Source organism: Myxine glutinosa, chromosome 1 (assembly GCF_964187855.1).
Source record: "Myxine glutinosa chromosome 1, kmMyxGlut1.1, whole genome shotgun sequence".
Classification (NCBI taxonomy): Eukaryota; Metazoa; Chordata; class Myxini; order Myxiniformes; family Myxinidae; genus Myxine; species Myxine glutinosa.
In genome coordinates, this window is record NC_136261.1 from 392,163,458 (window position 1) to 392,178,066 (window position 14,609).

At 43.2% G+C, this 14,609-nt stretch overlaps 1 protein-coding gene across 4 annotated transcripts in view; it reads left to right on the forward strand.

Annotated features, from left to right (window-relative positions):
• Window positions 1–14,609, forward strand: part of LOC137419586 (uncharacterized) — a 56,756-nt gene that overhangs the window by 10,652 nt on the left and 31,495 nt on the right. For 2 of the 4 annotated variants that reach the window (XM_078770297.1, XM_078770298.1), the window contains exon 2: window positions 5,184–5,224. The exons of 1 other annotated variant lie outside the window; for it this stretch is intronic. The gene's annotated coding sequence lies outside the window, so the exon portion shown is untranslated. Of the gene's footprint in view, window positions 1–5,129; window positions 5,225–14,609 lie in introns of those variants that run through there. One more of the 4 variants, XM_078770299.1, reaches the window with a different exon arrangement.

Below are 14,609 nucleotides of genomic sequence, written 5' to 3' on the forward strand. Positions count from 1 at the left end.
TGATGAAGGGAATGAAGATGAGTTAAAACGACTTTTTATTGAATGTATGTTGAGGTATTTGATTGTTCATTTAATGGTGTTTTTCACTCGTTTTGTTTCATTCATTGCGTTGTTTTATATGACGTCATCATTAAACTTCACACAACGATGGTAAAACCTCATTCTTCATTTTAACTACAAACCAGGTAGAAAGTTTTTATAATTAACTTGTATATCCAATGTGACCTACAAATCGTAAATTAGGAGGTCTTACAGAGGTTGTAGATGATGGATGGATGAGGTATCCACGCAGCGTTGGTGCGGAAAAAAATGTCGGTCCCGTCTGCTTCATCGAAAACTAAAGTTGGAGAATCTTCGCGAAAAAGTCGTTTCGGCTCACATCTCACCTCCTCCCATTTTGTGATGCCTTTGTTGACAATCCTTCTCCAAAACCAGTGATCTGTGGCCTGGTGTTCCCACTTGTCCGGGTCAATATCACAGCAATTCAAACTTGGTACAGATATGTATCATGATGTAAAGGTTAACCGATTAGATGTTGGGGTCAAGAGGTCAAAGGTGAAAGTCTGTAATCAGTCTACAACTTGAGAATGGCGAAAAGGATCTAATTCAAACTTGGTACAGGTATGTATAATGATGTAAAGGCTAACTGATTAGATGTTGGGGTCAAGAGGTCAAAGGTCAAAGTCTGTAATAAGTCTATAACTTGAGAATGGCAAAAAGGATCTAATTCAAACTTGGTACAGATATGTATAATGATGTAAAGGCTAACTGATTAGATGTTGGGGTCAAGAGGTCAAAGGTCAAAGTCTGTAATAAGTCTATAACTTGAGAATGGCTAAAAGGATCTAATTCAAACTTGGTGCAGATATGTATCATGATGTAAAGGTTAACCGATTAGATGTTGGGGTCAAGAGGTCAAAGGTGAAAGTCTGTAATCAGTCTACAACTTGAGAATGGCGAAAAGGATCTAATTCAAACTTGGTACAGGTATGTATAATGATGTAAAGGCTAACTGATTAGATGTTGGGGTCAAGAGGTCAAAGGTCAAAGTCTGTAATAAGTCTATAACTTGAGAATGGCAAAAAGGATCTAATTCAAACTTGGTACAGATATGTATAATGATGTAAAGGCTAACTGATTAGATGTTGGGGTCAAGAGGTCAAAGGTCAAAGTCTGTAATGAGTCTATAACTTGAGAATGGCTAAAAGGATCTAATTCAAACTTGGTGCAGATATGTGAAATGATGTAAAGGTTAACTGATTAGATGTTGGGGTCAAGAGGTCAAAGGTCAAAGACTGTAATGATTTTTTAACTTGCGAATGGCTGAAAGGATCTAATTCAAACTTGGTGCAGATATGTATTATAATGATGTAAAGATTAACTGATTACATTTTGGGCTCCCAAGGTCAAAGGTCTTGTCAGGTAAAAATGCGATAACTTATGAACAGCTGAAGGGATTTAAATTAGAACTTCATGCAGGTATGTGTAATGATGTAAACATGAACTACTTAAAATTTGGGATCAAGAGGTCAAAGGTCAGATCATGTCAGGTAAAAATGTGATAACTTGAGAACAGCTGAATGGATTTAAAGCAAACTAGCTACAAGTATTATAATGATGTAATAATGTAGGTGGAGGCATATCTGTCGACGTCGTGATGTCGAAGAGTGTAGTTCTGTTTCAGACATAAATTGATGATTTTAGATCTTTGACCTTGAGTTGACATTTGACCTTTTAACCTCAAAAAATAGTTCATTCCCCAATTCGGTAATTCAATTTGCGAATGCTGTTCAAATTTCATGGCAATTGGATGAAAAATGACTTTTAAAATCAGACCTCAAGATAACCTTTGACCTAAAAATCAAAATGCTTCTCAGTTGTGATTACCTCCACGACTTGGTTAAGTTTTGTGACGATCATGTTGGAATTGTAACTTGTGGGCAATTGACATACAAACAGACAAACAAGAAACTTGTCGAACATAGAACGAAGCTTGCAAAATCCATAAAATAATGTTATGTCTCGGGGGTAGAGCGAAATCTATAGCTAGGTAGATCTGTAAAGGTAGGTATTCAACTGTCGTGATAGGGACTCTACATGTAATAAGTTCTTGATGTTTAGGCGTTTGTCGGGGTAAGATGTATAATTGTGGATCTACCTGGAGATTTGTGTGATAGATAGGGTTTAAAAGATAACGCCCCTGTGAGTCTCACCTGGTCATCAAACCCTTGTCCATTATGGCACTGCAAACCACATAAACACTTAGTTAGGTCCCTAGCGCAACATTAAATAATTCCTCCCCTTTGACATGACTTTGGAAGAGAATAGACGGGAAATCGGGCTGGAACACCGCCACAATCGGCTGCCACCATTTACACCTCCAAAAGGCCTACCGATCTCGCATAGCATGTGCTATGAAGAAGAAGCAGGAGTAGAGAGAGAGCGGCAGTGACGCAGAGGGCGTGACCTGGATGAGCCGGCGAGTCGTGGGAAGAGCTTTTTGGCAGAGCAGTGCGCCAATGTGACGTCATCGGCCGGAGATATTACGGAGGGTCGGACGCCATTTTTAGGAGTTCGGATGAGCCTGTTGAGATGAGAGCAGAGCCCCGACCTGAGTAGAGAGTTCACTTCAGTTGAGCTGGAGGAGTTGAGTTGAGAGCAGTCCCGGTGTGAGTTGAGAGGAGAGCAGTTCGGAGGTGCGCTGAACCGAGTGCAGGCGAGACCAGTCCCGGAGCGAGTTGGAAGGACGAGACGTGCAGTCACACCTGCGTTCTCCCCATTCCTGTCTTTTCGTGCTTCATGTGGGGATCGATCTTGGGTGAAGCCGCTGGCCTGCGTTGGGTGCCTTGGAGTTTGGTGCACCGACCTCGTGGGCGGCGAGAGGATCGGAGCTTGGAGAAGGCCTGGTGGCGGCTGAGCCGGGCCGTGTTACACTGAACACGACTAGAGCCAGATAAGCCCGAGCTCCGCGTTTACACTTTACATGACGAGACGTGTTATTTTCGTATTCATCTCCCTCGTATTGTGTTTGATATCTGTTGTGTGTGGGATCCCAATTTAGGCTTCTTATTAGAGTTATTACCGGTGCGTGCTTTTTCCTGTCTTGCTTTTATATAATAAATCCTTACATTATTTTCTGTATATATCTGAACGCAGTTTCCTGGGTGTTTGGTTTTAATTTGTAAGGCTGCGGAGCTTTGCTGTGTCCCGCCATTCCGAGCGTTTATGCTTGATTGGAATCCGCTATTGAGTTTTCGCCTCGGGAGTTTAAAGCCTCGTCATCGGGATCCGCAACTTTGATGTTAATCGCAGTTGCGTGACAATAAGTTGTTGACCTTTTGGCCGATGTTGACGTCAAAAATAATTGCTGGCTGAATTGATTGTTTTGATCTGCCAATCCTCTTTATATTTCAAGTGAATTGGATGAAAATTGAGGATTTATAGAAATCTGCCAAAATTGTTGACATTTGGCCTACACTGACCTTTTGAACTCAAAATCAACAGTTTTGTTTTTCGTTATGGCCAACTCGATGATTTGGTGAGGTTTCGTAAAGTTCGGTGTTTTGTGCCCAGGGCCCCAAAAAATGTTAATCTGCCCCTGTGACTCATTCACATAATCAATCAACCACTCACCCACTCACTGACTCATTCACATAATCAATCAATCACTCACCCACTGACTGACTGACTGATTCACATAATCAATCAATCACTCACCCACTGACTGACTGACTGATTCACACAATCAATCAATCACTCACCCACTCACTGACTGACTGACACATTCACATAATCAATCAATCACTCACTCACTGATCCACTCACTCACTCACTCACTGACCTACTCATGCACTCAGACCCACTCACTCACTGACTAAATGACTTACTCTTGCTCACTCACCGACTCACTTTTACTCACTCACCGACTCACTGACTGACTCACTCACTGACTAACTGACTCACTCACTCAATGACTGATGCACTCACACTCACTAACTGACTCACTCACTCAATGACTGACTCACTTACCGACTCAATGACTGACTCAGTCACTGACTAACTGACTCACTCACTCAATGAATGACTCACTCAGACTCACTAACTGACTCACTCACTCAATGACTGACTCACTCACTCACAGACTCACTAACTCCCTCACACTTTGACTGACTGACTGGTTCACTGACTCATGATCAATGACTGACTCACACTCACTGACTGACTCACTCACTCTCTGACTGTCTCACTTACACCCACTCACTCACTGACTCACTCAACTGACTAACTCACACACTCACTGAAACACTCGCATACACACTCACTCATTGACTGACTCAATCACTCACTGACTGACTCACTCAACTCAATCACTGTGACTCACTCATACAATTCACTCACTGTCTGTCTTATAGACTCGCTCACTGACTGACTCACACTCACTGACACTCTCTGACTGTCTCACTTGCACCCACTCACTTAATGACAATCAACTCACCGACTCACACTCACTGACACACTCACTGACACTCACTGACACTCACTGACACACTCACTGACTGACACACACACACACACACACACACACACACACACACACACACACACACACACACACACACACCTACGGACACTGCTCGATCGATAAGTTTGCCGGACGAAAGTTTGTTACCTGGTAAAAAGTACGACAAGTTTTATGAATCCATTTTAGCAGAACACGAATGTAAGTACACGTGGACATCGTGGGGAGTGACACATTTATTTTATGTCAATTAATTATCTTAATTTTAAAGAGTGAAATATCAAGTAATTATCTCATCTTTCTCCCTCAAATTGAGTGCGACGTCACATAATGTCGGAAATGATTTGACATTGATGATTTCGCAGGGATTCACTGGATTCGATGAAACCTGTGTTAGAATCCAAATATACAATGTATTATGCAAATGTGCAATTTACAATGCAAGTATACTTGACGCATGTATACACGTCCCGATATGTTGTTGCGAGTGTCAACTTGTTGGACTAAACACATACACCGTAACACATACACCGCCCAGTGGCCCAAGTGGGTGATAATGGAATTCTTGGCAATACGGTGGGGATGTACTTCCGGCGTCATTTCCGGGCTGGATGTGGAACGTGACTTGCTTGAACAAACATCGGCTCCGTGTTCTTTTCCACAGGCGTCTGAAACAGAGATCGGGTCGGATCTTCTGAGGAAAAGGTTTGTTGGGAGTTTCTCATTTTATTATCAACACTGAAAAATATATTCTGTAAAACGATCATTTGAAGTGATTCTTCATAATATTAATAGAATAGAGCATGATAATAATAATAATAGGCCTCTTCTATTGTTTGCCACATGGCACACACCATATAAAGGGATCTTTTCTATTGTTTGTCACATGGCACACACCATATAAAGGGGCCTTTTCTATGGTTTGTCACATGGCACACACCATATCAAGGGGCCTATTCGATTGTTTGCCACCTGGCACACACCATATAAAGGGCCTTTTCTATGGTTTGTCACATGGCACATACCATATAACGGGGCCTATTCCATTGTTTGCCACATGGCACACACCATATAAAAGGGCCTTTTCTATCGTTTGCCACATGGCACACACCATATAACGGGGCCTATTCCATTGTTTGCCACATGGCACACACCATATAAAAGGGCCTTTTCTATCGTTTGCCACATGGCACACACCATATAAAGGGGCCGTTTCTGTTGTTTGCCACATGGCACACACCATATAAAAGGGCCTTTTCTATCGTTTGCCACATGGCACACACCATATAAAAGGGCCTTTTCTATTGTTTGCCACATGGCACACACCATATAAAAGGGCCTTTTCTCTTGTTTGCCACATGGCACACACCATATCAAGGGGCCTATTCGATTGATTGCCACATGGCACACACCATATAAAAGGGCCTTTTCTATGGTTTCTCACATGGCACATACCATATAAAGGGGCCTTTTCTCTTGTTTGCCACATGGCACACACCATATCAAGGGGCCTATTCGATTGTTTGCCACATGGCGCACACCATATAAAAGGGCCTTTTCTTTGGTTTGTCACATGGCACATACCATATAAAGGGGCCTTTTCTCTAGTTTCCCACATGGCACACACCATATAAAGGGGCCTCTTCTATTGTTTGCCACATGGCACACACCATATAAAGGGGCCTTTTCTATTGTTTGCCACATGGCACACACCATATAAAGGGGTCTTTTCTATTATTTGCCACATGGCACACACCATATAAAGGGGCCTTTTCTATAGTTCGTCACATGGCACACACCATATAAAGGGGCCTTTTCTATTGTATGTCACATGGCACACACCATATAAAGGGGCCTTTTCTATAGTTCGTCACATGGCACACACCATATAAAGGGGCCTTTTCTATTGTTTGTCACATGGAACACACCATATCAAGGGGCCTTTTCTATGGTTTGTCACATAGCACACACCATATCAAGGGGCCCATTCGATTGTTTGCCATATGGCGCACACCATATAAAAGGGCCTTTTCTATGGTTTGTCACATGGCACATACCATATAAAGGGGCCTTTTCTCTAGTTTGCCACATGGCACACACCATATAAAGGGGCCTATTCGATTGTTTGCCACATGGCGCACACCATATAAAAGGGCCTTTTCTATCGTTTGCCACATGGCACACACCATATAAAAGGGCCTTTTCTATTATTTGCCACGTGGCACACACCATATAAAAGGGCCTTTTCTATTGTTTGTCACATGGCACACACCATATAAAGGGGCCTTTTCTATAGTTCGTCACATGGCACACACCATACAAAGGGGTCTTTTCTATTATTTGTCACATGGCACACACCATATAAAGGGGTCTTATCTATTATTTGTCACATGGCACACACCATATAAAGGGGCCGTTTCTATTGTTTCCTACATGGCACATACCATCTAAAGGGGCCTTTTCTCTAGTTTGCCACATGGCACACACCATATCAAGGGGCCTATTCGATTGATTGCCACATGGCACACACCATATAAAAGGGCCTTTTCTATGGTTTCTCACATGGCACATACCATATAAAGGGGCCTTTTCTCTTGTTTGCCACATGGCACACACCATATCAAGGGGCCTATTCGATTGTTTGCCACATGGCGCATACCATATAAAAGGGCCTTTTCTTTGGTTTGTCACATGGCACATACCATATAAAGGGGCCTTTTCTCTAGTTTCCCACATGGCACGCACCATATAAAGGGGCCTCTTCTATTGTTTGCCACATGGCACACACCATATAAAGGGGCCTTTTCTATTGTTTGCCACATGGCACACACCATATAAAGGGGTCTTTTCTATTATTTGCCACATGGCACACACCATATAAAGGGGCCTTTTCTATAGTTCGTCACATGGCACACACCATATAAAGGGGCCTTTTCTATTGTTTGTCACATGGCACACACCATATAAAGGGGCCTTTTCTATATTTCGTCACATGGAACACACCATATCAAGGGGCCTTTTCTATGGTTTGTCACATGGCACACACCATATCAAGGGGCCCATTCGATTGTTTGCCATATGGCGCACACCATATCAAAGGGCCTTTTCTATGGTTTGTCACATGGCACATACCATATAAAGGGGCATTTTCTCTAGTTTGCCACATGGCACACACCATGTAAAGGGGCCTATTCGATTGTTTGCCACATGGCGCACACCATATAAAAGGGCCTTTTCTATCGTTTGCCACATGGCACACACCATATAAAAGGGCCTTTTCTATTGTTTGCCACATGGCACACACCATATAAAAGGGCCTTTTATATTGTTTGCCACATGGCACACACCATATAAAGGGGCCTTTTCTATTGTTTGCCACATGGCACACACCATATAAAAGGGCCTTTTCTATTGTTTCCCACATTGCACACACCATATAAAGGGGTCTTTTCTATTATTTGCCACGTGGCACACACCATATAAAGCGGCTTTTTCTATTATTTGTCACATGGCACACACCATATAAAGGGGCCTTTCCTATTGTTTGTCACATGGCACACACCATATAAAGGGGCCTTTTCTGTAGTTCATCACATGGTACACACACCATATAAAGGGGCCGTTTCTATTGTTTCCCACATGGCACACACCATATCAAGGGGCCTATTCGATTGTTTGCCACATGGCGCACACCATATAAAAGGGCCTTTTCTATGGTTTGTCACATGGCACACACCATATCAAGGGGCCTATTCGATTGTTTGCCACTTGGTGCACACCATATAAAAGGGCCTTTTCTATGGTTTGTCACATGGCACATACCATATAAAGGGGCCTTTTCTCTAGTTTGCCACATGGCACACACCATATAAAGGGGCCTATTCGATTGTTTGCCAAATGGCGCACACCACATAAAAGGGCCTTTTCTATCTTTTGCCACATGGCACACACCATATAAAAGGGCCTTTTCTATTGTTTGCCACATGGCACACACCATATAAAAGGGCCTTTTATATTGTTTGCCACATGGCACACACCATATAAAGGGGCCTTTTCTATTGTTTGCCACATGGCACACACCACATTAAAGGGCCTTTTCTATTGTTTCCCACATTGCACACACCATATAAAGGGGTCTTTTCTATTATTTGCCACGTGGCACACACCACAGCAAGGGGTCTTTTCTATTATTTGTCACATGGCACACACCATATAAAGGGGTCTTATCTATTATTTGTCACATGGCACACACCATATCAAGGGGCCTATTCGATTGTTTGCCACATGGCACACACCATATTAAAGGGCCTTTTCTATGGTTTGTCAAATGGCACATACCATATAAAGGGGCCTTTTCTCTAGTTTGCCACATGTCACACACCATATAAAGGGGCCTTTTCTATGGTTTCCCACATGGCACACACCATATCAAGGGGCCTATTCGATTGTTTGCCACATGGTGCACACCATATAAAAGGGCCTTTTCTATGGTTTGTCACACGGCACACACCATATCAAGGGGCCTATTCAATTGTTTGCCACATGGCGCACACCATATAAAAGGGCCTTTTCTATGGTTTGTCACATGGCACATACCATATAAAGGGGCCTTTTCTCTAGTTTGTCACATGGCACACGCCATATCAAGGGGCCTATTCGATTGTTTGCCACATGGCGCACACCATATAAAAGGGCCTTCTCTATGGTTTGTCACATGGCACACACCATATCAAGGGGCCTATTCGATTGTTTGCCACTTGGTGCACACCATATAAAAGGGCCTTTTCTATGGTTTGTCACATGGCACATACCATATAAAGGGGCCTTTTCTCTAGTTTGCCACATGTCACTCACCATATAAAGGGGCCTTTATATGGTTTGTCACATGGCACACACCATATAAAGGGGCCTTTTCTATTATTTGTCACATGGCACACACCATATAAAAGGGCCTTTTCTATGGTTTGTCACATGGCACACACCATATCAAGTTGCCCATTCGATTGTTTGCCACATGGCACACACCATATAAAGGGGCCTATTCGATTGATTGCCACATGGCGCACACCATATAAAAGGGCCTTTTCTATGGTTTGTCACATGGCACACACCATATCAAGGGGCCTATTCGATTGTTTGCCACTTGGTGCACACCATATAAAAGGGCCTTTTCTATGGTTTGTCACATGGCACATACCATATAAAGGGGCCTTTTCTCTAGCTTGCCACATGTCACACACCATATAAAGGGGCCTTTTCTATGGTTTGTCACATGGCACACACCATATCAAGGGGCCTATTCGATTGTTTGCCACATGGCGCACACCATATAAAGGGCCTTTTCTATGGTTTGTCACATGGCACATACCATATAAAGGGGCCTTTTCTCTAGTTTGCCACATGGCACACACCATATAAAAGGGCCTTTTCTATAGTTTGCCACATGGCACACACCATATAAAGGGCCTTTTCTATCGTTTGCCACATGGCACCCACCATATAAAGGGGCCGTTTCTATCATTTGCCACATGGCACACACCATATAAAAGGGCCTTTTCTATTGTTTGCCACATGGCACACACCATATAAAAGGGCCTTTTCAATTGTTTACCACATGGCACACACCATATACAGGGGCCTTTTCTATTGTTTGCCACATGGCACACGCCATATAAAAGGGCCTTTTCGATTGTTTGCCACATGTCACACACCATATAAAGGGGCCATTTCTATGTATTGTCACATGGCACACACCATATCAAGGGGCCTATTCGATTGTTTGCCACATGGCGCACACCATATAAAGGGCCTTTTCTATGGTTTGTCACATGGCACATACCATATAAAGGGGCCTTTTCTCTAGTTTGCCACATGGCACACACCATATAAAAGGGCCTTTTCTATTTTTTGCCACATGGCACACACCATATAAAGGGGCCTTTTCTATAGTTCGTCACATGGCACACACCATATAAAAGGGCCTTTTCTATTATTTGCCACATGGCACACACCATATAAAGGGGCCTTTTCTATTGTTTGTCACATGGCACACACCATATAAAGGGGCCTTTTCTATAATTATTTGTCACATGGCACACACCATATAAAGGGGCCGTTTATATTGTTTCCCACATGGCACACACCATATCAAGGGGCCTATTCGATTGTTTGCCACATGGCGCACACCATATAAAAGGGCCTTTTCTATGGTTTGTCACATGGCACATACCATATAAAGGGGCCTTTTCTCTAGTTTGTCACATGGCACACACCACATAAAGGGGCCTATTCGATTGTTTGCCACATTGCGCACACCATATAAAAGGGCCTTTTCTATCGTTTGCCACATGGCACACACCATATAAAAGGGCCTTTTCTATTGTTTGCCACATGGCATACACCATATAAAAGGGCCTTCTATATTGTTTGCCACATGGCACACACCATATAAAGGGGCCTTTTCTATTGTTTGCCACATGGCACACACCACATAAAAGGGCCTTTTCTATTGTTTCCCACATTGCACACACCATATAAAGGGCTTTTCTATTATTTGCCACGTGGCACACACCATATAAAGCGGCCTTTTCTATTATTTGTCACATGGCACACACCATATAAAGGGGGGGCCTTTTCTCTAGTTTGCCACATGGCACACACCATATAAAGGGGCCTCTTCTATTGTTTGCCACATGGCACACACCATATAAAGGGGCCTTTTCTATTGTTTGCCACATGGCACACACCATATAAAGGGGCCTTTTCTATTGTTTGCCACATGGCACACACCATATACTAGGGGTCTTTTCTATTATTTGCCACGTGGCACACACCATATAAAGGGGCCTTTTCTATTGTTTGTCACATGGCACACACCATATAAAGGGCCTTTTCTATCATTTGCCACATGGCACACACCATATAAAGGGCCTTTTCTATGGTTTGTCACATGGCACATACCATATAACGGGGCCTTTTCTCGAGTTTGCCACATGGCACACACCATATAACGGGGCCTATTCGATTGTTTGCCACATGGCGCACAGCATATAAAAGGGCCTTTTCTATCGTTTGCCACATGGCACACACCATATAAAGGGGCCGTTTCTATTGTTTGCCACATGGCACACACCATATAAAAGGGCCTTTTCTGTTGTTTGCCACATGGCACACACCATATAAAGGGCCTTTTCTATCGTTTGCCACATGGCACACACCATATAAAGGGGCCGTTTCTATCGTTTGCCACATGGCACACACCATATAAAAGGGCCTTTTCTATTGTTTGCCACATGGCACACACCATATAAAAGGGCCTTTTCTATTGTTTGCCACATGGCACACACCATATACAGGGGCCTTTTCTATTGTTTGTCACATGGCACACACCATATAAAGAGGTATTTTCTATTATTTGCCACATGGCACACACCATATAAAGGGGCCTTTTCTTTTATTTGTCACATGGCACACACCATATAAAGGGGCCTTTTCTATTGTTTGTCACATGGCACACACCATATAAAGGGGCCTTTTCTATAGTTCGTCACATGGCACACACCATACAAAGGGGTCTTTTCTATTATTTGCCACATGGCACACACTGTATAAAGGGGTCTTTTCTATTATTTGTCACATGGCACACACAATATAAAGGGGTCTTATCTATTATTTGTCACATGGCACACACCATATAAAGGGGCCATTTCTATTGTTTCCCACATGGTACATACCATCTAAAGGGGCCTTTTCTCTAGTTTGCCACATGGCACGCACCATATCAAGGGGCCTATTCGATTGTTTGCCACATGGCACACACCATATAAAAGGGCCTTTTCTATGGTTTCTCACATGGTACATACCATATAAAGGGGCTTATTCGATTGTTTGCCACATGGCGCACACCATATAAAAGGGCCTTTTCTTTGGTTTGTCACATGGCACATACCATATAAAGGGGCCTTTTCTATTATTTGCCACATGGCACACACCATATAAAGGGGCCTTTTCTATTGTTTGTCACATGGCACACACTATATAAAGGGGCCTTTTCTATAGTTCGTCACATGGCACACACCATATAAAGGGGCCTTTTCTATTATTTGTCACATGGAACACACCATATAAAGGGGGCTTTTCTATTGTTTGTCACATGGCACACACCATATAAAGGGGCCTTTTCTATAGTTCATCACATGGCACACACCATATAAAGGGACCTTTTCTATTGTTTGTCACATGGCACACACCATATAAAGGGGCCTTTTCTGTAATTATTTGTCACATGGCACACACCATATAAAGGGGCCGTTTATATTGTTTCCCACATGGCACACACCATATCAAGAGGCCTATTCGATTGTTTGCCACATGGCACACACCATATAAAAGGGCCTTTTCTATGGTTTGTCACATGGCACACACCATATCAAGGGGCCTATTCGATTGTTTGCCACTTGGTGCACACCATATAAAAGGGCCTTTTCTATGGTTTGTCACATGGCACATACCATATAAAGGGGCCTTTTCTCTAGTTTGCCACATGTCACACACCATATAAATGGGCCTTTTCTATGGTTTGTCACATGGCACACACCATATCAAGGGGCCTATTCGATTGTTTGCCACATGGCGCACACCATATAAAGGGCCTTTTCTATGGTTTGTCACATGGCACATACCATATAAAGGGGCCTTTTCTCTAGTTTGCCACATGGCACACACCATATAAAAGGGCCTTTTCTATTGTTTGCCACATGGCACACACCATATAAACGGCCTTTTCTATCGTTTGCCACATGGCACACACCATATAAAGGGGCCGTTTCTATCGTTTGCCACATGGCACACACCATATAAAAGGGCCTTTTCTATTGTTTGCCACATGGCACACACCATATAAAAGGGCCTTTTCAATTGTTTGCCACATGGCACACACCATATAAAGGGGCCTTTTCTATTGTTTCCCACATGGCACACACCATATCAAGGGGCCTATTCGATTGTTTGCCACATGGCGCACACCATATAAAAGGGCCTTTTCTATGGTTTGTCACATGGCACACACCATATAAAGGGGCCTTTTCTATTGTTTGCCACATGGCACACACCATATAAAAGGGCCTTTTCAATTGTTTGCCACATGGCACACACCATATACAGGGGCCTTTTCTATTGTTTGCCACATGGCACACACCATATAAAAGGGCCTTTTCAATTGTTTGCCACATGGCACACACCATATACAGGGGCCTTTTCTATTGTTTCCCACATGGCACACACCATATAAAAGGGCCTTTTCAATTGTTTGCCACATGGCACACACCATATACAGGGGCCTTTTCTATTGTTTCCCACATGGCACACACCATATCAAGGGGCCTATTCGATTGTTTGCCACATGGCACACACCATATAAAAGGGCCTTTTCTTTGGTTTGTCACATGGCACATACCATATAAAGGGGCCTTTTCTCTAGTTTCCCACATGGCACACACCATATAAAGGGGCCTCTTCTATTGTTTGCCACATGGCACACACCATATAAAGGGGCCTTTTCTATAGTTCGTCACAAAGCACACACCATATAAAGGGGCCTTTTCTATTATTTGTCACATGGAACACACCATATAAAGAGGCCTTTTCTATTGTTTGTCACATGGCACACACCATATAAAGGGGCCATTTCTATTGTTTCCCACATGGCACATACCATCTAAAGGGGCCTTTTCTCTAGTTTGCCACATGGCACACACCATATCAAGGGGCCTATGCGATTGTTTGCCACATGGCACACACCATATAAAAGGGCCTTTTCTGTGGTTTCTCACATGGCACATACCATATAAAGGGGCCTTTTCTCTAGTTTGCCACAAGGCACACACCATATCAAGGGGCCTATGCGATTGTTTGCCACATGGCGCACACCATATAAAAGGGCCTTTTCTATGGTTTGTCACATGGCACACACCATATCAAGGGGCCTATTCGATTGTTTGCCACATGGCGCACACCATATAAAGGGCCTTTTCTATGGTTTGTCACATGGCACATACCATATAAAGGGGCCTTTTCTCTAGTTTGCCACATG